At 36.7% G+C, this 16,043-nt stretch overlaps 1 protein-coding gene across 7 annotated transcripts in view; it reads right to left on the reverse strand.

The window, feature by feature from the left end:
* zgc:172282 (leucine-rich repeat and fibronectin type III domain-containing protein 1-like protein) overlaps positions 1-16,043 on the reverse strand; it is a 148,650-nt gene that overhangs the window by 86,468 nt on the left and 46,139 nt on the right. For 5 of the 7 annotated variants that reach the window (XR_014117801.1, XR_014117800.1, XR_014117799.1 and 2 more), the window contains 2 exons: positions 5,649-5,744; positions 5,126-5,197 (listed from right to left, as the gene is read on the reverse strand). The gene's annotated coding sequence lies outside the window, so the exon portion shown is untranslated. Of the gene's footprint in view, positions 1-5,125; positions 5,198-5,648; positions 5,745-10,431; positions 10,635-10,898; positions 10,945-16,043 lie in introns of all 7 variants that reach the window. The other 2 variants (XR_014117797.1, XM_081699724.1) reach the window with 1 other exon arrangement.

Here is a 16,043-nt window from a genome sequence, read left to right on the forward strand (position 1 = left end):
GCCAGGTTGTCTGAGCAAGCAGAGGAGAGAAACAGATCTGGACACCAGACTGGGACCTAAAGGGAGGTGTGAAAGAGAATGGCACAAACTATAGAAGGCAGAATTTGTAATATCAATACTGGGAATGATCCACCATCACAACACAATGGAAAAGCAAGCTAATATTGAATTCTTTTCAGATCATTAGTCAAGTCTTGTAAAGCTTTGTAACAAATCAATTACCTTCAATTAGTTTGGCTAATTCTTTGTACATGCTGTACACTCCACTGCAATTCTATATCAATGGAATGTTTGCTGTTTATTCAAATCAGAAAATTTCATCCAAATTGCACATGAATGAGCAGCTGCTGGCTACCAGTTCATTTTGGCATCTAACTCAGGCAACTGGGAGAAGAGAAAACTCCTTTCATAACTGTTGCAAGGGTGCAGGATTTGCTGAAGTCATTTTCTACCCGTTAATCTTGATTAATTGGAGGTAAATGCTCATTTCATATGCTGCTAATCAACAACCTATTACCGTTCAGCCTTCCACACTCTTAGCACCTGACTCAGTCTCTAAATTAGCCACCAAAGCATACAGCATACAGTCTGAGCCCTTACAAACCACAAGTCAGATCAAGCCAACAATTATGCAGATATCATGCTATAACTGAGTCACTAGCACATAGGTAGATGCATTACAATTTGTAGCTACAGTAATAGTAGTAAAATCTATTAGCACCCATCATATAACAGAGTTCCGTACAAGTACAGTTTACTTTATGAACACATCTTATACAAATATATCAGATGTAAGCCTAAAGACGATTATACAGGCCACAATGGGCATCATGTGGCATTAATGCCTTAGATCTTGCTCAAAACCTTAAAATAATATATTTTATTGCATTTAGCCAATAAAAACAGACTTTGTAAACATAACAAACAATTTTTATCAATTTGTGAAAGGCTGAAACAAACAATAACTTTGTGTTATAAATAATGTAGTGTGCTTTGAAATGGATATAAATGCCCACCAATAGTAATTGTTCGAAATTATTACACTGTATGTAATCATGAACTCTTTTTATATCATATACTATGCTTCACTATTTTGCCTACAGTGAGGAAAATAAAGCCATTTTTAACATCATGACTTTAGTTTCTATTACTATTTGAAAATATCAACATTATTTGATGTTGTGGAAAACAGTGCACTGTAATAAATCCTCTGTGAATTTTTCAGGGTTAGAAATGTGTTTGGTTGAGTAGCAGGTGTAGAGCTATTCCACATGGATCTGTGAGATTATACAGACCAACCAAGAGTAGACATGTTCAGCTGCTCAGACTTTAACTGTGGAGAGAAGCAGTGCCTTAGGGAAGCCCCCAAATCATAGTCCTCAGAGGGAAGCAGGTGCATTTAAAATGCCTGTTGATTTGTTCAAATATCTTAGTGTTCATGCCCTAGGAGCCAAGACTTGTGAGAGGCCAAGACTTATTTCTGTTCCACACTGATGACTGACCCACACTGCCAGTCCCAAAGGCCCTGAAGGGTCCAGACATTCACAAACTTTCTGTTGGCACAATGATCCTTGTTTGATAGTACATCTTGGAATGGCTCGATTGTACCATCTTTGCCTGGGTTACATTACAAGGTGGCATTTCTATCCTTCTGTCATTTTGCATTTAAAGGCATTGTTCTTATAGTGTATTAAGTTAAAATGATCTGAAACATAATATTTTAAAAAGCAATACATGCAAATAGTCATCCACAGGTGTGTTGGTTTTGTTATTAAAGTGAAAACAATGCAGGTATTCTGTATTCAAAAAATTATAGAGCTATTCCTGAAATACTTGTGGCACCAACATTGTGCCACAAAAATGTCAGGAACTGGATAAATAACCAACAGAACAAAGAGTGAAATATTGTTTTGTTTCTTTAAAATGGCAGTTCCTGTTCTTTCAATTCCTAATGAAACATAGCTTATTAGTTGTTTATGTGCGATAGAAACCATGATTCAGGATTGTTCACATTAAATGAAAAATTGATAAACTTCACTGGTGCTCATTTTGGCTCTTTGTAGTCTTTCTAATTAGAACGTCAAGTAATGCCTCAGAAATCAGTTCTATGACATATTTAACTATCAAAAAGATTACTTTGGTACTTTTTTTTTTTTGCTTTAAAAGAGCATGTTACATTGTTGATTTTATCTTTAGGTTTGTCAATTTGCTTTCTAAGTGACAATTACTAGCTACTCATGCATTTGGCTTGATGCCCTTGTAGCAGACCTTGAATGTAAGGGAATTCCACTATCCTGTCCAAGAACTATGCTTGGGGATACCAGTTATGAAAGATCCATTTAAGAGTTAGAGTAACCCTAACCCTCAACTCTAACCATAACCCTAATCTTAACACTAACACTAACTCTAACCCTAACCCTAACTCTTTAGTGTGGTAGAGGATCCTGCTCAAATGTAGTAAACAGTAGTTATTTCTTTGCAGAGAGGAAGGACAAACAGCCTATCATCAAGCAATCACCTCCTAGTGGGATTTCAGTTTGAAAAATGTCTTATAGAACCCAGCAGATGAGAAACTCATTTCTTTGACTCCACCTGAAATAAAGGAGTAGCCCTTGTTCTTGCTTCATGGTTTTCCTCAGCTGTCTTAGTACCATGGTCTGAATCTAATTTATGTAGCAGAGGGCCAGATGTAATCATAACTCACATTTCTAGACATTAGAGTAGTTTGCAAACTAAAACATCTATCAGCACAATCACATTTTTGTTGGTAAGAGTTAGTGGTCGATTCCCCATGCCTGCCACAGCACAAGAGAAGAGTTGAGGGAAGTATGTTTTTGCATCACACCCATATCATGATGCTAGTGCCTAAAGCAGAGCAGAGCCAGGTGTTGCACTAGTGTGATCATTCCACCAGAGAGGAAAATCCTGTCATACAGTATACAGTTTACGTCACGTCGCATGTTGCATATCTGAGCAGTGGATCTCTCCTTGTTTTGAACAGGTAGATGCAGGCATTACCACGGTGCATGCAGGCATTGACATGTGGATGCAGGCATTGACAGGTAGATGCATGCATTACCAGGTGGATGCAGGCATTACAATGTGAGCACATACTTTCTAGGAATAACTGCACTGTTTGTTGAAGGAGCTGTTTACATACAGTTAGGGCAGTTTTTAAGCCCCCTAGGAGATATGCCTTCAGCCATTAAAGAGTGAAACAACAGTCCATTGGATAGAATGAGTCAGTGCTTTATTCAAACCAGACAATGCCAGGATAGAAAGACTTTAGAAAAGAATTTAAATGTAATTTAGGCAGGTTTCATGAAAATGTCTTCAGTAAAGTTCTCTTAACACCAGGCCTTTAACAACAGGCTATTCTACATTTCTTAATTATTAACATTCAGTGGCAATGGTAGCTCAGCGCTTAAGTAATCTAAAGTTTGCCAATTCAAGTCCCATTACCGTTATGTTTCCTCGGTTGGGCCCCTGAGCAAGGCCCTTAACCCTCAATTGCTCAAACTGTGTTCAGTCATAACTGTAAGTTGCTTTGGATAAAAACAACAGGTAAATGCCCTAAAATGTAAAATGTTCTATTAACTGGAGTTGTTTCCTAATATGAAAAGAAACAGTACAATGTACATGTTTTAGTGCAAGTTCTAACTGTACTTTAGATAATACTGACCTGTCCTGGGTAAACCTGACCTGACCATCCTATCCAGCAAAATGGGTATCGAGAACTGGATTAGTTTCTGAACAATTGAGTAGTAAGGAAAAAATGTTTATCTCAGCTAAATAAAGCATTTATTACCAGGAGACCAATAAAAACAACAATGCAAGGCTCCGAATGCTCAAAAAATGACTTCAGACAGAGTATGTAGATAGAAATGAACATGCCATGTAAAAGTGATTTATGAACTGCAGGTGTCTAGGTGGGTAGGGATTCCAACTGCTGACTGGATATGACAAAAGGGGGCGGGGCAGCAGGTGTGACACACAACTTTAATTATCCTCAGCATGCATGTGGTCCAAAGAGATTTACTCTGAGAAAAATGCAGTTTTCTTTGAGTTTTCACCATGTTCATTTCATTTAAAGAAAATTATAGTTTTTTGTACTGTACTGGTATAATAATTATGTAAAAGACCACATGTCTCAGAAAGAGTATTGATTACTTTTGCATTCTTTGTCTTTTGTAGGGAAATGATAAAAATTTGTAAACTTATGTGTGAACACTATTATTGCTCATACACGAGTCTAATAAAAAGGGGGAAGTCCCATTTAACATTACAAATGTGTGATAGGAAACATGTTGTCTTTACACATGTGTATTAGTTAATTAATCCATCACCCTGCCCAAGTTACATGTAACACCAGCTGTTTAACTGAGACAACTGAAATTATATATAATTACATATGTATGAAAAGCTCACCATGGAAATAGCAATAGGCTTTATTGAACACCCATTCATATTCCATGCTCCAGGAAACACATCATAGCCATGCAGAGAAGTTCAGTGCAACTGTAGGTGCCATTTCTCTCACAAGCTCCTTGACTTTAACAAACTCACCAATTTCCTTAAAAAATTGATCTCTTAGTCACATGGATCTCTTTGTCACTGGACAAATGCACTTCATAAAGACCCAAACTGAAGCTGTCAGAGAAGTCTGCTTTGTGTGTGTGAAAAGCTGAGCATTTACCTGAGGAAGAACATATGCAGCACCAAGAATATTTTTTAAAGTAATCAAAAGTTGACTGGCCATTTCAACAGGCATGATCTGACAGTCAGTTGTCTACTTACACTTGTAAATCAAAGATAATTGATATTCTGTTATCTTCAGAAGAAAATATCTTTTCACCACTTTAACAGTGTAATTGACTACATATAGACAGTAATAAGAGAAATGTTGAAATTAGACTTGCTTTTGTACAGCAACACATTTGTGTATGTACCTGTATGTGTATGTAACTGTATGTGTATGTAGCTGTATGTGTACATAACTGTATGTGTATACAACTGTAAATGTATGTAACTGTACATGCATGTAACTGTATGTGTATGTAATTGTACATGTATATAATTGTATGTGTATGTAACTGTGTGTGTATGTAACTGTACATGTATGTACCTGTATGTGTATAGTATGTAGCTGTGTGTGCTGCCACATGAAGCCAGCCCTGATCCTGATCAGCAGGCAGTCCTGATAAAAAAAAAAATTAAACATTTGTAATCATTCACTACAAGACAGTCAAGAAATAGAAATATTTGAAAGTATATGAACATTTCAATTGTCAGTCTATCAAAATCAAGTATATACTCTGTTAACCCACATGATGCTTAGAGCTATAGTAGAGAGTATGTTCATTCAGCCCATGATACATTTTTGCAATATTTTAGATGCATACTAAAAGTGACACTTTCCACCTGTATGTGCCCTGTATTTGTAAAGTATTTTTTAACTTTAATTAGTATTTTTCAACCTAACTGTTCCCTTGTTTTACTCAAGACCTCTTTGACCAAGTACACTGGAGTCATTCCATAGACCACAAAGGATAAACTTTATTCAAAAGGCCCATTAGGAGCAGAAAAGCACACGGCCGCAGCATGAATTATCCAAGGCTCATCTGTAGAGACGTGTCGTGAGCACTCACCTTTCAGCTATTTTACTCCAACTGCTTATTTCACGCCCCATTGCACCAGAAGCTGACACCTGATCTCCGGCCAGACTGCATCCCACAAAGAGCCAACTAGTGGAGTGAGGAGAGACATTGAGAAACATACAACCTACAGCTCGACACTGAGGAACATACAACAACCTACAACTCAACACTAAGAACAAACAAGAACCTACAAACTCGACACTGAGAACATACAACAACCTATAACTTCACACTGAGAACATACAACAAACTACAACTTGACACTCAGAACAAACAACAAACTAAAACTCGACACGGAGGAACACATAACCTTCAACTCAACACTGAGGCACATACAACAAACTACAGCTTGAGGAGACTTTATGCACCCTGGAGCCAAATTTTCAGACATGCTCAAATAGATTGATAGCATACCATTATCCCCTTATGCACAGGTATGTGAACTGCTTCTATGAAAACTATAAATCAGTTTTTGTTTTTCATATACAGCTGGAATATATGTGCATTTAGACTTATTGCATAAATGCTAAGATGTGAACTCTCCTGTACATATGATCCATGATAATATAGAATGGTTTTAGGCTCATGTTTTTATGCTCATAATAATATATTCTATTAAGAACCATAACAGGACAGTACTAACCTGTTAGGTAATGATGAGTAATGTAAAACAAGTTTCATGTATATACACAAGTATAGGGTGTTAGATAGATAGATAGATAGATAGATAACATCTTGTAAAAGAATACAATATAAATGAGTGAGCAAGCCAGTGTAGAGTTATGTTAGTAGTTATGAATTCCATTTGTTTTCACTGAAAGCAACCACCATTCATCTAATTAAACTTAATTAACATAGAGCAGGTCAAATCGGCATTCCTACCCAATAAATAATCAAACAATAGTGTTAAAAACAACAATACCAACATCAACTACTACTACCACTATTATTACTACAACCACTACTAGTAATATTACTACTAATACTACTATTACTAATATTACTACTACTACTACTACTACTACTACTACTACCACTATTACTAATATTACTACTACCACTACTACTGATATAACTACTACTACTACTACTACTACTACTACTACCACTATTACTAACATTACTACTACTACCACTAATACTAATATTACTACATTACTATTACTAATATTACTACTACTACTACTACTACTACTATAGCCTCTACTACTACCACTACTACTACTATTACTACTACTACTACTAATATTACTACTACTACTACCACTACTACTACTATTACTACTACTACTACTATTACTACTACTATTACTACTACTACTATTACTTCTACTACTACTACTACTACTACTATTACTACAAGAATAACAATTTTAAGAGAAAAATAAAAAACTAATAATAAAATGAAAAAATAAGCAATTAATGTCTATTCCAATTTTCTAGAGGCCCTCGTATTGTCCTGATGGTGTACATGTGTCCGAGATCCATCCCACAAGAGAACATTGCAGTCAGTTGACAGGCATTGCAGTCAGTGTGTTTGAGTGTGTTTGAGTATTGTGTATGTTTGAGTATTGAGTATGGTTGAGTATTGAGTATAAGTATGCTAGTATGTTTGAGTACTAAGTATGTATGAGTATGCTAGTATGTTTGAGCATTGAGAATGTTTGAGTATTCTTTCCAGTGTCTGTTCATTCTTCCAGTAGACATGAAGGAAGACAGAATGAATTATTCACATTTCTTTAGTTATGGTCTTTTTACCCACTAAAGTCTCAGGGCATTTTCTTTGTTTTGCAAATTTTCTTAAATTTATTTTAAAGGTTTTTTCATGTGAAAACATATCTTCACTCATGTTATGCATCTTTTTTGGTGTTTGAAATACCTTTAACAACACTACATACTGCTATTTGCTTTCATAATCAAACTCCACCTCAAACCTGTGTAATCTATTCCTATAATCAGCAATGCATCTGGCCTAATTACACGCCATGCAAGAGCTAATCTGCTAAGGCAGTCAACTTGATGGTTTCTAAACAAATGCAAAGAAATATGTAACAATCAGGACAATGAGGTTACTGAAGATGTGAGATATTTCTCTATTGTAATGGGGCATGTCACAAGAATCTTAACATTTACAAAACTTCAAATTGACTAATACCAGCCAGCACATGTATTCACAATTATTAGTTCCACAAAGAGTTAATAAATAATGTATTGAGTTGGTGTAGCATGGTGAGTTAATGTGCACTAGTGTCAACTAGCATGAGTTGGGATAGATTGGTGTTGTCACGGAAGGTTTCTCCCCCCACAAGTAACATGGTACAGCCACATGCAGGGGTATTCATATGTGTACTGTTTTGTAACCATGCCCCTGGGATGGCACACACATGGACAGGGTTTAATGTTACATGCTAGTTTGTCTATTTAAACCCCTGTGTGCACCCTTGATTGTCATTGAAGCTATGTCGCTACTTATGTGTTAAAGTCGATCTATGTAAACATTGCTGTAGCCATAACATTAGTCTGTGTACTCACCTTTAATGTGTATGTGTTTGTTGTTCAGTGTTACTGTGTAATCATGTAGATGTCTTATGTGAGTGCCACCTATGTTGTCTGCGTTTAATGTTAATAAACGTTATTCACCATCAAGAGAGTCTGCGCATCCTGCCTCACTCCCTGCGGCACTCGGGCCAATAATGTTAAAGGTGTGAGTTGGTGTGGATCTCATTCTAGAATCCCTCCCCATATAAATATTTTGATCAATTAAAAAAAAAAAAAGCAACATGCAAAAATGAAGCTATCTAAGCTTGTTATGCAACTGTCTTCCAAGAAGTCAGGCAGAAATGAGAGTTAGTCATTGTGTGCTGGTTGTTAGGAATTGTATGAGTAACACTAGGCTGAGAAACCAGGTGACAAGAATGAAGGGTGTGCAGTATGAGTTCCTTAATCAAATGAAGGTAGATTAAAGGATCTGGTACATTAATATTCTGATGAGGGCTCAAACACCACAACAGTAACAGTGTTTTGCTTCTGAATGATATACAGAGATGCTTGCATATTGTGAAAATTGAAAGATTTGTTTCATCATAACATGTAAGTTATAGAAATATGCATAAAATATAGAAATGGGTTTTCTGGATGTGACATTTGACACAAACTAAGGGTGACAGAGAACAAGAGAGAGAGGGAGAGAGGGAAAGAGTGAAAGAGAGAGATTGAGAGAGCGAGACAAAAGGAGAGTGCGGGAGAGAGAGGGAGGGAGGAGGAGAGGGGAGAGAGTTAAGGAAATTAAGAATGGAAAGCTCATATTAAATTCATAAAAAGCAACAACATGAAAATATGGAACAATATGAAAATATGGTCAAAGCAACAACCTAGTGATTTTGATCTGTAAATTTAGATCTTAGATCTTATGGGGGACAAAGGTTATTTTTCAAAAAAATGTGTGAGATCTGAGCTAAACAACACAGTTTGGGTTCCTACATGCCTCTTATTATGGATTAATTATCTTACAATCTACTTTGTCATACCTTCTAAATAGTCCATGTCTTAGCATCTCTGTGTTTCACTTAAGGATTACTTAAAAAAATAACTATTTAAACAAATCTTACTCACACTTACATCCTGCCTGGTGCTTGCAATAAGGGAATAAAAGTTTAACAAATAATATTGCAATTTTTACTACATATCTCTCTTTAAATAATAATAATAATAATAAAAAGAAGAAGAAGAAGAAGAAGAAGAAGAAGAAGAAGAAATTATGAATATTTGTCATGGGCATAGAACAAAGAAAATAAATGCAAATTTCCAACTGAAGGGTGTAATAAAAGTAATAAAATGAAACCAAACAAAAAAAGCATGATAACAATAACTAAAAATAATGTTTAATGACTGACCATCATTGACAATGTAACTAAAGACAATGTAACTTAAATGACTGATAATCAGTGATGACAACACAAACGATTTATAAAGGAACAATATAATAACATAATAGCACATAGCTGATGTGGCGAATGAGACACAAAACACACCACCTAAGAAGGGCGTGGTATAAAACCAAAATATAGACAAATATGGTGAGAGGGCACTGTCTCAATATGTTTACAGCTAAAAGTTAGATTGTCAACTATTGATTTTCTCTTTAAAATATTTACTCATTGTTTGTAACGCATAAGGACTTCCACTGTCTGGTTTCAAGCTTCCAAAAATCCCCCTTGTGCCTCTAGTGAGCTCAGGCAACTGGTGGCAGACAGAATCACACTCAAAATTCTAATCTTTGCATACCAAGTTTTAAAGGGCTTGACTCCTTTCCAAACCTACAAAACTACACACCCACACATGTGGCAGGTTCTTTTCATAAAATCAAATAACTGAAGGTGCTTCTGCCTAGTTTAGTTTTCTCGTATTCTACCTGCATCCAGTATTGGAATAATTTTCTGAAGCCCAGGCAATCCACTCCCTGGTTTTCTTCAAACAGTATAAAACTTGTCTTCAGACAGTACCATGGTGTACATATAAGAACACAATAAAAGCATCAACAACACATCACTTGTAGTGCAGCAGTTTCCCCCATGATATCAGCTTTATAGAAAAAACTTTTTTTATTGTCAGAGTATAATTTTGAAAATATTCAAATTTCACAGTGTTGTGTAAATCAGTGTTACGTAAAACATTTCTACATGCTTCCTTGATGTATGCATGTTTTTCTTTTGGCTCTGTATTCCTTCTTTTGAAGATATTTACATCTGTACTGTACAATATAGAAATGCCTCACCTTTTTATATAACTCCTTGGGTGCAGGCAAATACCAAGAATTCTACGTGGCTGTGGTTATTCCATTCATACATATGTACAACATTCAAATAATGGAATGGCAGTCATTAAGAGAATCCACTGGGCATCTGTGTGTCTGATCCATAGCTAATCACAGCTGTCATCAGACCCCTGAATTTGATGAAAAGCCTGTCTGTCTTGAAACTGGTGGCAGGAAAGGAAGAAAAAGTATCAATGCATAAAAGGAGAAACATAAAAATCATATTTCAAACTTTAAGGGTCTCAAAAATAAGGTTGGCCTGTTTCAAACTACCCCAGGACAATTAACAATGAACAAAATAATTAAATGACGACAATTAACAATATACAAATTAATCAAATGAGCGCAATTAACAATGTACAAATGGAGGATAAAACGAGAAAAATTAACAGTGCATGAACAGAGGATTCAATAAGCAGCAGTTTTACCTAAGACGTCTGGAGAAGGAGATTGCCAAAGCTTCTAACAAGCATCCTGAGAAGTAATAAATGGAAGCACTTCAAAATCGCAATTATTAAGACACTAATAAGCACCGTTCCCATTAATTTTAGATTATAATAAAGATAAAAGTCTGACAATAAGGCCCTGCATTATGTTCTTCTAATGAGGCACTTCTTTTTAATATGTTTGGGTTTGCATAGACAATAAAACATAACTGGATTTAATCTGTAAAGATTTGCATATACAATAAAACAACTGTATTTAGTATGTAAAGGTTTGCATAGACAATAAAACATAACTGCATTTAATATGTTTGTGTTTGCATAGATAACAAAACATAACTGTATTTAATATGTTTGGGTTTGCATAGTCAATAAAACAAATGTATTTTTACATTGATTGCTCATTTAGTTAATGAATATGACTGTATATGAATATGAATTTATTGCATGGAAGTTTGCAATGTTGTTTGTATGTGTTATATGATTTGTATGTCAAATGAGTTTACCTATTTTATGTACACTAAATTAATGACTATATTAGCATTGGTGATTAAAAGTCAAAGTCAAAGTCAAATCTATTTATATAGTGCTTTTTTACAAAAGCTGTTGTTGTCACAAAGTAGCTTTACAAATGTCAGAGTCCAAAACCTAATAACAATTAGCATGTTATTGTTCGCAACAATTTTGGTGATGATGCAATTGCTGATGTTTCCTCCAACGGAATCAATCCCCTTCTGAGCACCACTCTCTTCAGTGATGAGTTTTTATGCTTTTCCTAACCATATCTCATCACTATTGTATAGCACTCTATTTTCCGTACATGAATTTGGATTACCAGCCATACCAACATTCACCCCAGCTGTACAGGCCACCTCATTCTGAAAGTACACTAAATGATTTTAACATTTTCTCAGCTTTTGTGTCAAGAACTTCTGGTGACATTGGGATGACCCTAGCTCCTACCTTCAGAAATGGTGGTCCTATCCCTCATAACAAGTATACTGTGGTATTTTATAATTATATGCATATGCATATAATTAATGTATTATAATACATATATTTAATGCATAATATGCATTTTTGAATGGTTTACTATGTGTGAGCAATTTGTATGCAATGCAGTGTTAACTGCAGATCCATTTTCTTCCTAAAAAAGGAACCAGGTTATGCACTGATGGCAACAAACATAGTTGCTAATAAAACAAGTACATGCTTTCTTCCTTTTTTGTCAATATGTGATTACAGAGTGACTGAAAGATTAGCGGAGTGTTTAGTTTCTTCTGTATGTGTTTGGGTGTCTGCTTGTGTGTATATTTGTGTGTGGGGGTGCGTGGGAGGGGGCATGGTTTATGGCCTCCTGTCAGAAATATACTTGCTTACTCTGAGATTATTTATATTCTTTGATCAGTTAGACATATGTGTCAGTGAAGGAATCTGCAAGTAAACCACATTTAAATTTCTTAGTGTTTCTCAGCAAAATTTGTATTTTTGGGAATGTGATAAGTTACCAGAGAACCATGTCCCAAATTATATATTATGTTTGAAGTGTGGTTGATTTTCTCCAAATTAAGAGGGCCAATATTTAAATATTCCTACATATGCCAGATATGTTAATAAATAAATAAATATATCAATCATGTACAGGTAAAAACACTGAAATGGAACTCGATACACTGAATTGCATTAGTGACTGCTAATAACTATTACTAAACTAAGTACAAGCAGTCATGTCAAAAAAGTGATTTATTTAGCAATGAATAACTGTATAACATCTTCAATATTAAACGAAATAGGAACTAGTCATGGAACTAACATGTCTCTTCTCGATGTCTAAGGACATCAACATGACTAAACTGCATCAAAGTTAAGCTTTGATGTACTTTTGTTCATTCATCTTCTAAACCACTTAATACACTTCAAGGTCACAAGGGGCCAGTGCCTATTTCTGCAGCACAGAGCCCATCACAGCACACACATCCACTCCAGGCCAATCAACCTAACATGCACACCTCTGGAATGTGGGACGAAACAGAGTACCCACAAAGGCACAGGGAGAGTACCATTACCATCAGGGAAGAACACCAACATGTAAAGGTGCACATGATCTGCTAGGACTGCCAAGTACCTGCTGGGGTTAGAGACTCATGCAGTGGTATTAGTGGTCCAGGGCCTGCCAGGAAAATATCCTCCAGATATGTACACTGCCACCACCACCCTGTGTTTGGCCCAGTTATCTCTTTGAGGTGGTTCTCATGCATTTGGCAGTGTATATGCCATCATCCGTCCACCAATCCTCCAGTATCCAGTTATGGTACTCCTGTGCAAACTGGAGATGACATTGATGATGAACCTTCTGCAGGCCAGGCGTAATAATGTTTGCTCAGTGGTGATCCCTGACACTTTCCTCATTGCTCCTGTGTTCATTATAGATGTTAACTGATCCAGTGTGGCATGACGAATGCTCTGTATCACTAGCTGGAGTTGACGTTCCCCTCTGGTACCAGCAGCCTGTGGGGCACCACTGTTAAACTGGCAGGCACTCAAGCGAGACGTTCACCTTCACTCAGTACACCACTCAGTACACGCTCAGTACGCCTTCACTACCGCAGCTCTAGAACATCCATGAAGTTTCTGAGATGCTTCTAGCCTCTGCCCAGTACCCTATTATCATGCCCATATGGACATCAGTCATTTTGCCTCCTTTATCCATGATGATCATTTTGCACTTTGTTACAACTGACTGGTGTGCTTATTTATACATACAGCAAAGTCTGTCACATAGCATCTATGACTTTCTGGGACAAGTTCATTCCAAACCAGGAATGGTCATAATATTCTGCTATGACTGTGTATGTACACAAACATATATATACAAACTGATGAAGGACTTTTGTATGACAACCAGTTCCTGTCCCCTACTTTCTATACAAGATTAGCAAAAACAACATCCCTCCTCTCTTCTTTGTAGCAGTATGAACCTAGACCATGCCATAACAGAAGCCAAGTCTGGACTTGTTCTGTTTTCTCCCTTTCTCCACAGTTTGCTATTTACGCCATCCCAGCCTGCAGATCTTTACCCGGTCCTCTTGCAATCTCAGCCCACTTTGACCTTCTGCTGTACTGTATTTATTCACATAGAAATTCTCATTGTAGTATATTGTCTGAATTGCTCAGTAAAGAAGAAGGAAGACACTATCAAAGCAGCTATAGATGGGTGCTAATTTTCACTCATAATGAGATCTGGGGCTAATGATCCCATTTTGTTGTATATCCCACCTTCAGAAAGATATAATAAAATGAGTAAAGAATTCATGACATAATAAATGTCAATGCATGGCATGGGCATTGCACGCGTGAGAACAAAATAAGTCAGAAACCATATTAACTTTCAAATCCACAAGGCAAGAGCCAGACTTGGTGGTTAGCACATTTGTTTCTATCTGAGTGGAGTTTCCATGTTCTCCCCATGTCTGTGTGGGTTCCTTCTTTGGTCTATGGTTTCTTCTGTACTGTAAATTGTCCTGTATAAATGTGAATGTATATAGATATGTATACATGCATATGTATGTGTCCATGCATGTATGTCTAGTGAAGGTTGGTGCTCTGTGTGTGTATGTCCAGTGATAGTTGCTGCTCTGTGTGTGTATGTCCAGTGATAGTTGCTGCTCTGTGTGTGTATGTATGTCTAGTGATAGTTGGTACTCTGGGTATGTATGTCCAGTGAAGGTTGGTGCTCTGTGTGTGTATGTCCAGTGATGGTTGGTGCTCTGTGTGTGTATGTCCAGTGATGGTTGCTGCTCTGTGTGTGTATTATGACTAGTGATAGTTGGTACTCTGTGTATGTATGTCCAGTGAAGGTTGGTGCTCTGTGTGTGTATGTCCAGTGATGGTTGGTGCTCTGTGTGTGTATGTCCAGTGATGGTTGGTGCTCTGTGTGTATATGTCCAGTGATGGTTGCTGCTCTGTGTGTGTATGTATGTCTAGTGATAGTTGGTACTCTGTGTATGTATGTCCAGTGATGGTTGGTGCTCTGTGTGTGTGTGTGTGTATGTCCAGTGATGGTTGCTGCTCTGTGTGTGTATGTATGTCCAGTGATGGTTGCTGCTCTGTCCTGGTCTTTACCTCCTCTCCTTCTCCTGAACTGGTGCAGTCCCCCAGGGGGCTGTGGTTTCTGATAGAGAGTACACTGTGTGTAAATTGGCTGCTGCTTCTCATTGGCGAGTGAGTGAGTGTAAAAAGTTGATTTCTGTCTGTAAAGTGTCCTTGGGTTTAAGAAAGGTGCTATATAGATCTGACTATTAATAATAATAATAATAATAATAATAATAATAATATATAGTGCTGCAGTCAAGACCACTAGATCCAAGACTGAGACCAGACTACAACACTATTTCTGCAACACTACTTCTACAACAATACTTATATCCCACAACACATTGACAGTATGCTCTCTGTTCTTTGGGTGTGTTGGCTATGTGTGTTGTATTAAGGCCATGATGTTTGACCTTGTTCTTATTAGGCTATAAGACATTTCTCACATAGGTTTGGAAGACTAAAAGAACCTTTAAGAACTTTGCAGTGTGCCAGTGGTTCCATGATTAGACAATATAAGCAGCACAGGGCTCTATCACATGCACAGCCTTAAAACAGACTTTTTACAATGTGCATGATAGAAGGAAATCAGTTGTAGTGAGGCTCAACAGATTGCAGAAGTGATGAAATAGTAAATTTAATATTGACATGCTTTCAGGAGGGTGCAATTACATTATTTGTGTACTTATGCTGTACTACAAATAATCAGAAAGAAATCAGGACACAATAATATTTCATAATTGAACAGATAATTTTCCAATGTAAAAATTAAAAAGATACTGTAATGTGAATTAGTTGGCACTATTAGCCTTCATTCTATGTGTCCCGAATTCCTCAAATGCATCTAGATTCAAAAACATTTGTGTAGACTTCGGTAAAGGGTCAGTGGATTGGAATTCCATAGCCTGGATAATGGCTTCTAAAAACCTTTGACTGAGAGGACATACATACCCTCACCATTCTCACTCTCACTTTGCACTAGTATGTCTCTACTTTCTACTCCAGTCCACCTTCCTGAATAACAAACACATCTATCAC

Source organism: Electrophorus electricus, chromosome 17 (genome assembly GCF_041902795.1).
Source record: "Electrophorus electricus isolate QZ-2024a chromosome 17, ASM4190279v1, whole genome shotgun sequence".
NCBI lineage: Eukaryota > Metazoa > Chordata > Actinopteri > Gymnotiformes > Gymnotidae > Electrophorus > Electrophorus electricus.